Below are 12,187 nucleotides of genomic sequence, written 5' to 3' on the forward strand. Positions count from 1 at the left end.
ATGCAGCTCAATATCAAGAAAAACAATCAACCCAATCCAAAAATGGGCAGAAGACCTAAATAGATATTTCTCCAAAGAAGATATACAGATTACCAACAAACACATGAAAGGATGCTCAATATCACTAATAACTAATCACTGCAAATCAAAACTACAATGAGGTATCACCTTACACCAGTCAGAATGACCACCGTCAAAATATCTACAAAAAATAAATGCTGGAGAGGGTGTGAAGGAAAGAGAACCCTCTTGCACTGTTGGTGGGAATGTAAACTGATACAGCCACTGTGGAGAACAGTATGGAGCTTCCTTAAAAAACTAAAAATAGAACTACCATATAACCCAGCAATCCCACTACTGGGTATATACGCTGAGAAAACCATAATTCAAAAAGAGTCATGTACTACAATGTTCACTGCAGCTCTATTTACAATAGCCAGGACATGGAAGCAACCTAAGTGTCCATCGACAGATGAATGGATAAAGAAGATGTGACACATATATACAATGGAATATTACTCAGCCATAAAAAGAAACAAAATTGAGTTATTTGTATTGAGGTGGATGGACCTAGAGTCTGTCATACAGAGTGAAGTAAGTCAGAAGGAGAAAAACAAATACTGTATGCTAACACATATATATGGAATCTAAAAAAAAAAAAAGGTTCTGAAGAACCTAGGGGCAGGACAGGAATAAAGACGCAGACATAGAGAATGGACTTGAGGATACAGGGAGGGGGAAGGGTAAGCTGGGATGAAGTGAGAGAGTGGCATGGACATATATACACTACCAAATGTAAAATAGATAGCTAGTGGGAGGCAGCCACATAGCACAGGGAGATCAGCTCGGGGCTTTGTGTCCATCTAAAGGGGTGGGACAGGGAGGATGGGAAGGAGACGCAAGAGGGAAAAGATTTTCAGATATATGCATATGTATAGGTGATTCACTTTGTTATACAGCAGAAACTAACACAATATTGTAAACCAATTAAACTCCAATAAAGATGTTAAATATATATATATAGTAAAATAAAAAAGAAAAGAAATGATCTGCAATGTTCTCTATCTCTGTTTCTTTACTGAAAAATAATTATTTTGAGTTGCAACCTGTTAGGTTTGGTTATTATTAGTAAACATCAGCTGATTTTGCTTCTGCTTTGGCATTACAATTTCAACTTTGTAACTTTCATGAATTTAAATAACTTAAATTTTAAATTAAAGAAACATCGCATATTCCCAAAGGATGGTTCCTGATAACAATAAGTGACATTTACTTAATTTTTGCACATGAGATTAAGTTTTTGGTTAAAGACCAAGATTTTTTTTTTTTCCATAAGATGGGTTATCCTTAAAGATAAATCTATGTCTTAGTTTAATCCTTCAGTGCACTCTCATCCTGTGAATAATGCCATTTTAATGAATTTTACATTATTTTAAAAAACCTGAGCATCCTAATAAATTCCATACTTTGGGAGTTTCAGGCCAACTTTAAGTCTAATTTAATAATAGTAAAAAAATGTTATTCTATTTTTTTGATAACTTCTGAACTTTATATAGGTTGCAACTATGAGCAAGCCAATCAGTGGAATCAATGCCATGTCATAGACATTATGATTAAAACCCAGACCCTAGAAGAGGGGAAATAGAGGCAAAAATAGGAAGAAGATAGCAACAAGATATACAAAGCCGGGCTGCCCTTTTGAGAAGCACACAGAAAATGCACAGGGTACAGTGCTCACAAATTTCATTGTTGACTTTAGGACAAGTTGACATTTTTTTTTTTTTTTTTTTTTGCAGTACGCGGGCCTCTTACTGTTGTGGCCTCTCCCGTTGCGGAGCACAGGTTCCGGATGCGCAGGCTCAGTGGCCATGGCTCACGGGCACAGCCACTCCGCGGCATGTGGGATCTTCCCGGACTGGGGCATGAACCCACATCCCCTGCATCGGCAGGCGAACTCTCAACCACTGCACCACCAGGGAAGCCCAAGTTGACGTTCTTGTTTTTATTTATCAATATTTTTTCCCTGATTTTCTTATCCTGTTATTAGTGTAAGGATACAGAGAAAATGTGCACTTTAGCTGCTGTTAAAGATAATAATTGTAAAGGGAGATGGACTTTGCTGAAAACACACTTTCTAAATTCAGGTTCTGGGGAAGGAGGGAGCTCCTTGTCATAATAAAGGAAGGAGATGGAGCATGAAGCAGGTGTAGTGTTGCAGAGGGCGAGGTTGGAGAGGACAGCCGGTGGCTGGGGATGGAAGGCATGCATTTAGGAAAAGAGACAGTTGAATGAAGATTTATTTTTAGTGGAGTCCTAGGGATCCAACTGAAACAAACTTTCAATAAACCTACCCAAATTAAGATATTCTGGATGCAGGTGGATTTCTTAAAGAAGCTGGTAAAGGAGTTGAGATCTGAGTTAAGGTTGCATAGGGGTCAAAAAAGTTGAGTTTAGTAGCAAAGGTAATTGTCTATTTCTTTTTTTAAAAAAAATTATTTTATATTGGTGCATAATTGACTAAAAATGTTGTGTTAGTTTCAGGTGTACAGCAAAGTGAATCAGTTATACATATACATATACCTATTCTTTTTCAAATTCTTTTCCCACTTAGGTTATTGCAGAATATTGAGCAGTGTTCCCTGTGCTATACAATAGGTCCTTGCTGGTTATCGATTTTAAATATAGGAGTGTGTACATGTCAATCGCAAATTTCTTTGAATGTTAAAAACTACTATTCATACACAAAAGTAAAGTTTCAAAATTAGATTTTATTATATTTAATTAAAAAGCCTTGTCTTGGGCTTCCCTGGTGGCGCAGTGGTTGGAAGTCCGCCTGCCGATGCAGGGGACACGGGTTCGTGCCCTGGTCCGGAAGGATCCCACTTGCCGCGGAGCGGCTGGGCCTGTGAGCCATGGCCGCTGAGCCTGCACGTCCGGAGCCTGTGCTCCGCAATGGGAGAGGCCACAACAGTGAGAGGCCCGCGTACCGCAAAAAAAAAAAAAAAAAAAGCCTTGTCTTAAGTGATATACTGTCTGTATAGAGCACATTAACAGAAACACAGTCAAGTCATAAAAATTAATTAAAAGAGATTAAGTTGATAGTACTAAAAATGATGGAGGGAAACTAATTCACACACTGCAGTTTACAGATTGAAGTCCTCTTCTCTGTTCCTCTCTTTACCAATATCTTCCATATCCTGTGGCTGCTCAGAAAACATTCTATTTATTCCTCTCTTTCCAACCTCCAAACACTCTCAAACCCATCCCAATCTCCAGTTCCAGTCTAATCCCAATAAGTAGCAACAGATATTTATTCAACATCTACAACTAGTTAAGCAATCTGCTGAAAGATGAAGATACACCCATCAGAGGATACAGCAGAAAAGGAGTTCCTGTCTTCACAATCTTCTGTCATTCATTCTAGTGTGGGAAGTAGACAATAAAAAAGAAAAATAATTAAAATATATAATATCTCAGAAATATATATGTGTGTGTGTGTGTGTGTGTGTGTGTGTGTGTGTGTGTATATATATATATATATATATATAAAATGTCAAAAACATAGAAAGATGAGAACCAAAAGCAGTGATGATGAGTCTGCCATGTCTGTTGGAGGTGGTGGTGGTCACTGAAGTTCTTACTAAGAAAGAGATTTTCAGAAGAAACTTTACAGAAGTGAAGAAGCAAGCCATGCAACTATAGAAGGGAAGAGTATTCTAGGCTGAGGGAATGTCAAGTACAAAAAGCTTGTTTGTGTAATAATTCTGGCATGTTCAAGGATGGGAAAGGAGGCCTATGTGGTAAAGAAGAGAGTAGAAGGAGAAGATTAGGGGAAGGGTCAGAGAATGTGTGTGACTTTACACGTAATAGAAAGACTTTTCCTTTTACTCTGCATGAGATGGAGACCATTGAGAATTTCTGAGTAAAAGAGCAATACTACCTTATTCTGTTTGAACAGTTGAGAATAGAAGCACTAGAGTGAAGGGAGACAAGGTAGACACAAGAAACTCAATTAGGAAACTTCTACAATAATTTAGGAGAGAAACAACAGTGTTTTGGACAAGGGTGATGGTAATGAGGGTGATAGGAGGTAGCAGGATCCTGAATACATTTTGAAGTTAGCACCAATGGAAATATTTTTGATTGACCATATGGCAGTTGAGGAAAAGAGAAGAATGGAATTGTTGTCACCTATGACAGCAAGCACTGAGGATGAATTAGTTTGGAGATGAATACTAGAAACTCAGTTTTGAATATATTACATTTGAGATGCCTACTATATACTCAAATGGATAGGTCAGGTAGACATCTGGCTATATGAGTTTGAGTCTGGATTTTGGAGAGAAGTCTGAGCAAGAGATATTAATTTGGGAGAATATAGGTGGTATTTTAATCTATGGAACTGGCTGTGACCACTAAGAGAGTGAATGCAGACAACATAAGGATAAAGACTGAGTTTTGGGCATTCCAAATTTTGGCATGGGGTGAGTAAAAGGAACACATAAGAGACAGGAAGGAATAGCCAGGGAGATAGTGAGAAAACAAGATGAAGGTACTGATCTGGACACAAAAGGAGGAAAGTGTTTCCAGGACAAGGATGTGATTAGTTGGGTTAATGCTTCCGATAGCTTCAGTCTAACGACTAAAAAAATGGTCATTGGGTTTAGTGATATGGAGACCACTAATGACCTTGAGAAGAACAGTTTCAGTGGAGTTATGAGACAAATCATGATTGGAGAAGGTTCAATAGAAAAGGTGGGGAAACATTGGAGACAGTGAATTATGAAGAAGGCCCTTTTCAAGGAGTTTTGTCATAAAGAGAAAAAGATAAAGAGAGCAACAGTTAGCAAGGAAAGTAGGGTCAAAGGAGGATTTTTGTTTTATCTATTTATCTAACTACCAATCTATCTATCATCATCTGTCTATCTATCATCTATTATCTATCTCTATCATGTCTTCATTCATATTTATTCAATTGCCATTTCTCAGAGTAGCAGGAAGCAAAGTTGTTGGTTGAGAGTGAGAATTGTAGGCAGTTTTGGAGGTTTGATGAGGGAAAAACAGGGATGAAATGAACATCAGGAGAATGGAGGAACTTGGTCTGGTGAAATATAGTAGCTAAGTCAATCTTCTCTTGGAGTACGACAAGACCTCTGAAGTGGTCCCCTTAAACCATGAGATCCTGCAGGAGGCTTATTCTGTGTTACTGCTTCTCGTGCTCAGCACAGATATGTTCAAGACAGACTTTATCTGATCAATGCAACTATGTGAGGCTCATCACATGCCTCAGCACTATCACCAGAAACATGTAATGCCATGGATCATTGTGTGAACAGGCTCAACATCCAATGTAGGGGCTCTTCTGCTGATGATAGAGTACTTGGAGGGATGTTATACAGGGGTTAGACAATTGTTCCAAAGAGGAGGGGTGCTATACTTCCTTTAGAGAAACCACTATGTCACTAGTAATAAAAGGGGAGCAGCACCTTAGCACCCCTTCAAAAAACCAGTATTAGGGCTTACTTGAATGGTAATGATCATACATTTAGACCAGATAGAATGATTGTGGTTTTTTCCTTATCTGTGATCAGCAACACAAAGACAGACACGGAGCAAGAGGCTTTAGTTTGCTCAGATGCAGTTCTACGAAGAGAGGGGCAAGGGAGTTGAGGGTATGTGCAAGGGAGGGGTGATAATGACTGACCAGGGTAAAAGTTGGGGAGGAGGAAAGAGGATATGAGGCCTGGGAAGAAAGGGAGGAAAGAGAGAAAAAAATGGCAAGATGGTGTAATTGCTGAAGCACTAGAGAGAGTGAAGTAGAAAGGTAATATGGATGGTCAGAGACTGGAAGACTAGAAATTAATACTACGGAGGGTTTGCAGTTATTGAAATAGCAAGATGACAAGGCATCTGGACCCCGCTTTAACTCCTTCCACCTTTCCGTTTTCTTCTTCTCTCCAATAGCTCCATCTTCTAAAAGTAAATCATCCCTTACAAGCTGGAAAATGCAGAATCTTACCCAAAAGAATGGAGTGGGGAAAGACAGAGTGATGGTGAAGAGGCCATGGAAACCTACAAAGAAAGAGGGTAGACTGTAGGGCAGCTAAGATGTTGGAATACTTCACATTTAATATCTTTTCTTTTTTTAACTCTTAAAAATCATTTATTTTTACAAACTTGAGTTATTGATTGATAACTATATTTCAATAAAATAATTTTGTGTCTCTTTGTCTACAACATGGGTGAGTTGAAAATTGAGAAAAATCTATACGATCACCAGTTGTTTAGATAATGCAACGCCCATCAACAACTTGACTCTTTTTCCACTATTGAATTGACTAATTGTTTTCTCCCACTGGAAGAACACAATATGGATTTGAAGGCTTATACAAGAGCCCAGATTGCCTGATACCATATCAAGGGGATCTATTGTTCTATATTACACATTTTCTTTTGTTTAAACTTTTCTGAGAAGGCCATTTCTAAACAGAGAAGAGGAAGGAGGAGGAGAGCTTTATTTCTTTTGGGAAAGCTAGAGTTAGGAAGCTGCTGAAGTTATGGAAATCCTTAAAAATATATCCTCTCATATGAAGAATAGTGGGCAAAGGCAAATAGTTCTGATAGTCCTTAGAAGCTAAATGTTCTGGACTAAGATAATTATGGGTCATTAGTGAAAACTAATGAGGAGTTGATCTGTACTATCTAACCACACAATGAAGATAGCTTACCAAGTTAAGCTAATGCATGTGCATTTGATTTAAGAGACATTTTAAAATTATATCTTCATACATGCATAATTATACACACATATATAATTATATATGTTATCTCTATAAATGTTATATATAAATTTTATAGAGATAGTATATATTTTATATATTAACTATACATGTGAATAATATGTAAATTTAACATAAATTTTATAGAATCTCAGTAATAATTGGCTATAGCCTTTTGGTGAGTTCAGTAGGTTTTTGGCGAAATGACTTCCTCCACAGCAGTTTTATTTCTCGGACAGAATCCTTGCACTAGAGACAGTAGAGTTTGAAGATTTAGTCTTGCCCCCCTGAACAGGACCCTCCATTTGCAGTTGCCCTTCAAAGGCTCTGTTCTTGATTTTGAAACCACAATTTTGATTTTGGTTTTGTTTTTTAATTGAAGAAGTTTTCCAAATTGATAAACTCTAGGACTAAAGAAGCCTGGGTCCAACTCTGCCTTTGACCATTTTAAACACAAAAGCATTCCGTCTAGACAGCTGAATAATTCTATATGTTCTAATTCTAATGTAGTCTGGTATAATATAAAACCCCAGACTCATTAAGTATTCTTTCCTTCCCCAGCTCAGGTCCAAATCAGGCTATGAAAGTTTGAGGCCCTAGGGATGACAGGTGAGAGGACTCTGCTGGCTTCTCTTGTCTTTGCTCCCCTCCTGCTCTGGTCTCTGGTTAGCCTCTGCTCTTGACCTCTCTAAAACTGGTCTCCAGGGGAATAGTCACAGGTGGCTGGTGCAGTAGCAATGGGGTGTGTGTGCCTGACCCCACGGCAAATGATCCCAAATCGACTCCTTGTCTCTTATACACTGCTTTGGTGGATTTCTTGGCAATTTTTTTCTATTGAGTCTTCTAGGCTCCTAATCTGATGAGGACAATATCTTTCCTGGGCTGGCTATCTGAGAGTTCTCCTCTGCCCCTAGATTCCAGTATCCACCCCTCTGTTTTGGTGTCCCTTTGCCCTTTCAGATCAAGTGCTCCATAGGATCTCTTCTAAGGGTTCCCCATAGCAAGGTCCATATTTGGAATTTGAGAAACTTATCTGGGTGTGGAAACGCAGCTTGACCCAATGTACCCCATCCTCTTTCTCTGAGCCCCAAATTTCACAAGTGTCTCTAAGTCACTTTTCCTTGGCTTGAGGTTGAGGGGAAGCACCACCTCACTTCCCCATGAATGTGTGTGGTTGTCAACATAGCTCACTGACAATTCTCTCTAAAGAAATCATCTCAGTCCTTCAATCTTTTTAGACTGAGGACACCTACTAGCTAATGCTGGCAGGACCACTTTGGTATTCCTCTTTTCTCTCCTCCACACCTCTCTGAAAATCCTGAAGGAATGGTTTAGACTAGCATCTGTCTTACATCTAGGTGGACTTGGAGCTTATTGTTTTGTGCTTCACCTTGGAGAGGTTATGTGGAAGCAGGAACAGTGGCATTTAATAACCTGTTCTAGTTCCAAATTGGAAAATACAGGAAAATAGAGATGAAACAAATCTGGAAGTGTATTTCAGCAAATGGAACCAATGTACAAAAATGGCAGGATAATACTGTAATGTGAGACGCTGTCCACCCAAGTCTGGAGGGACAACTTGGAGCAGTGTGCTCAGAATAAAACCTTTCCATTTCAGACTCGGCCAATCAGGCACATCTTTATTTAAAGTGGCCTATAATTTCCTTTTCTAATCTAGGTTTTGACCTCTTGGTATACCACTTAAAGAGAAAAAGGATAGCTGTATGCAAATGCAAAATCTAAGAACTAAGGGATACTTTTTCATGTTGTAAATGGGCCCACAAGGAAAAGAATCTACCTCTGTCTCAACAATTTTATATGCTGGCTATTTCCTTGGTCATATAGATCCAATTCTACATCAAAACCTCCAGGCCTCTACAATATCCTAGAAAAATGTACTGTCCAAACACCCAGCAGGTTAACACCTTCTAGCCTAAACTGGTCCTCATGAAGAAATAAGATTTTTATTTCTATCTCCATACTGTGTTTGACATAGAAATAGAATTTTATTAGTTTAAAAGACTGTATTGGGTCACTGAGATAAAATGATTAAAATGTTAAATGCTTTTAATACAGATGATCCTTGGTTATCTGTATCATAATGGCAGCATTTGTGAATTATCTCAGATGTCAGTTACTTGTTTGGGAGATAGGACAACAAAGGACTCGCACTTGTAGATACTGGTACACATTCTTAGTTAGAATCAACTGCCATAAAACTTACATCAAAATTAATAATCTGTGGGGCTTCTCTGGTGGCGCAGTGGTCGGGAGTCCGCCTGCCAATGCAAGGTACACCGGTCCGTGCCCCGGTCCGGGAAGATCCCACATGCCGCGGAGCAGCTGGGCCCGTGAGCCATGGCCGCGGAGTCTGCACGTCCGGAGCCTGTGCTCCGCAATGGGAGAGGCCACAACAGTGAGAGGCCCGCGTACCGAAAAAAAAAAAAAAATCTGCTAGAAATTTCTCCATTTGGCTTATTTTCATGCAAGATCGAGTGAGCCAGGCTAAACCAGAGTTAGGAGGTCTCTGGAGACAAACTCTGAAAGATTTCAGCTGATGGGGCGGAGGTGTAGCGAGCACTCTTGCGAGACCTGAAGGTACCATGGCGGTACTGTCAGCAGCAGCGAGAGGAAGGAAGAGTGGACCGGAAGTGCTGCGTCTTGAGTGTACAATGCCGGAAGCAGCCTGACTTTCTTTACCGGAAGCCCTTTGCATGGGGATAGGAAAACTGCCCACCTGGCTGGAAGTCCCACTTCCTTGAGCTCCCCAACTCTTCCAGAAGATTTTCTGTCACCTGTGCTTGCCCCTGTCCTCTTTTCCTGTTTTATCTGTGTATAGGAAAAGGGTACATGAATGTCTTTCTCCTAGCTCCACTAAACAAGTTAGAGCTGGGGTTCCTTCCCTATACCCCCATGTAGCTGCAGAGTAGCACCTGGGGGTGGTTGGACCTCTGGGATCCCGAAGAAAGGGGGAGAGGACTCAGAACTCCGCTTCTGCGTCTGCCACCAAGATGTGGCCTTCTCAGCCTTTCCCCCAATGCTGCCATGCACCTTGCGGCCCTCCGTCTTCCTGCGGTTGTGGCCACTGTGCTGTGAGGAGCGGCTCCTGTCACGGTGCTCATTCGAGCGACTTCAGACCACAATGGCAGCATGGACTTTGCAGACCTCCCAGCTCTCTTTGGGGCTACCTTGAACCGGGAGGGAATTAAGGGGTTCCTTGTGGAGGCTCGCCCAGCCAACGCCTGCAGCCCCATTGCTCCACCGCCCTCAGCCCGGGTCAGTGGGTCAATTTTCATTGCACTGCTTCCAAGATTTGACTGCAACTTTGACCTCAAAGTCCTAAATGCTCAGAAGGCTGGGTATGGTGCAGCTGTGGTGCACAATGTGAATTCCAATGAACTTCTGAGCATGCTGTGGAATAATGAGGAAATCCAGCAGCAGATCTGGATCCCGTCTGTGTTTATCAGCGAGAGGAGCTCTAAGTACCTGCGTGACCTCTTTGTCTACCAGAAGGGGGCTCAGGTGCTTCTGGTCCCAGATGATGGATTCCTCTTGGCCTATTGCCTCATCCTTTTCTCGGGGATTTTGGGAGTGCTAATTTTGGGCATGGGAGCAATGTTGAGAGTTCCTTGTATTCAGCTCCAGAAAGAGCGCCAGAGAAAACCACTGACCAAAGAGCAACTGAAACAGATTCCTACACGTGACTCTCAGAAGGGAGACCAGTATGATGTCTGTGCTATCTGCCTGGATGCATATGAGGATGGAACAAGCTGAGGGTACTTCCCTGTGCTCATGCCTATCACTGCTGCTGTGTGGACCCGTGGCTCACTAAGACCCAGAAGACCTGCCCTATCTGCAAGCAGCCTGTTCGTCGGGATGCTGGTGGGGAGGAGCTGGAGGAAGGAACTCAGGGGCAAGTGGGTCATGGGGAAGGGGGCCCAAGGGGCCACCCTGCTTCAGAATGGACCCCACTTCTGGGCTCTAGGACCACACTTCCCACCTCCTTTGGCTCCCTAGCCCAAGCCCCCTTTGTGTTTCTTGGGTCTTCAACAGATCCCTCACCCTCTCCATCCTCCTCTTCCTCTTCGGCTGTCATACTGATCTAATACTCCCTTTCTTTCCCACCTTTGGCAACCTATTTGCATAGCCCCTCTTCCTCCCTCGAGTCTTCTCTGTTGAGGGATAGGAGATATTCCTATGCCAGGTTTCTCCCTAACCCGACCCCATCCTTTTGAGGGGGTTCGACATGCAAAGTGACTGGGTCTTCATTTACTGAGTTAATAAAATTTTTTTGTGGACTTAAAAAAAAAATTCAGATGCATGTGAAAGCCATAGGCAAAAGCTGTCAAAAACAATTTAAAAGAGCATATTTTTTATTGTGTCAAGGATGAAAAGATAGTTAGAAATATTATTTTAAGTAACTCTTATGAGTATCTTAAATTTACGTTGGGATATTAACATTTCATATTTGGCCTCACAATGCAATTTCTGAAATCTAAAAATTTCAGTGCCTGTCCTTTAACCATTTTAGATCGGGTGTATATGAAATAATCTACACTTGTCTAAATGTTTGTCATCTGTTAATACCTGAAGAGTACAAAGCCGTTGCAATGTCTCCATGGTCATGAGAAAACATATCTTGGCTGTAGATCTCTGGTCCTCTGTTTTTCTTGTAAAGGGGCTGTGTAAGAAGATCCTGTTGTTTTATAGCTTGTTGGCATTAATATTCTAATCCTACTAATTGGGGTGGAATTTTAAGAGAATGCTTTTTAGCTTTGTCTTTTCATCTCTTGGAATTAAAAAAAAAAACTATTTAAATGAAGGAAACATGCAACATCAAATACTTTTCACCTGAGAGTGGTAATTGTTCAGCCATACCAAGTATCTTCTGTGACTGGAGGTGCCCATGTAATTGTATAAAATGGAAGTTAGCTAATAGGGGATCATTAAATATGTCCTTTCTTTTTAGAAATTAAGGTCATTTTCACCCTTTAATGATTGTTAATGTTAGCTAAGCTAGTTTTCATTTGCATGGCCAATTTCAACTCATCTCAAACTGCCAGGCACTACATTGATAATGCAAATGACTAAATACTCTCAGTATAATTCTGTTATTTGGATTAGAATGTTCTGTTTCATGCAAGCCTTGAAATAAACACTTAAACCACACTGAAAGCCTTCTATCTTGGAATGCAGAATCAATAGTCATAAGATGATTTACTATTTAAATTAATACATAGTTTTGTTTCCATAAAGATGCATTTAAAATCATAATTTTAGAGCTAAGATCCTATTAAATCAATTGTTGATACTACTGCAATTGATTATTCTATTCACTAATGTTATGCTCCAGTTTTTTTGATTTGATATTTCTCACAATATGCATTCTTTGGCAGGAGGTTGCATGG

The 12,187-nt window shown here is 40.5% G+C and overlaps 1 pseudogene; it reads left to right on the forward strand.

Moving 5' to 3' along the window:
- Positions 1–9,824: 9,824 nt before the first annotated feature.
- LOC132517986 (E3 ubiquitin-protein ligase RNF167-like) lies at positions 9,825–10,885 on the forward strand (annotated as a pseudogene).
- The last annotated feature ends 1,302 nt before the right edge of the window (positions 10,886–12,187 follow it).

Source organism: Lagenorhynchus albirostris, chromosome 3 (genome assembly GCF_949774975.1).
Source record: "Lagenorhynchus albirostris chromosome 3, mLagAlb1.1, whole genome shotgun sequence".
Taxonomy (NCBI): domain Eukaryota; kingdom Metazoa; phylum Chordata; class Mammalia; order Artiodactyla; family Delphinidae; genus Lagenorhynchus; species Lagenorhynchus albirostris.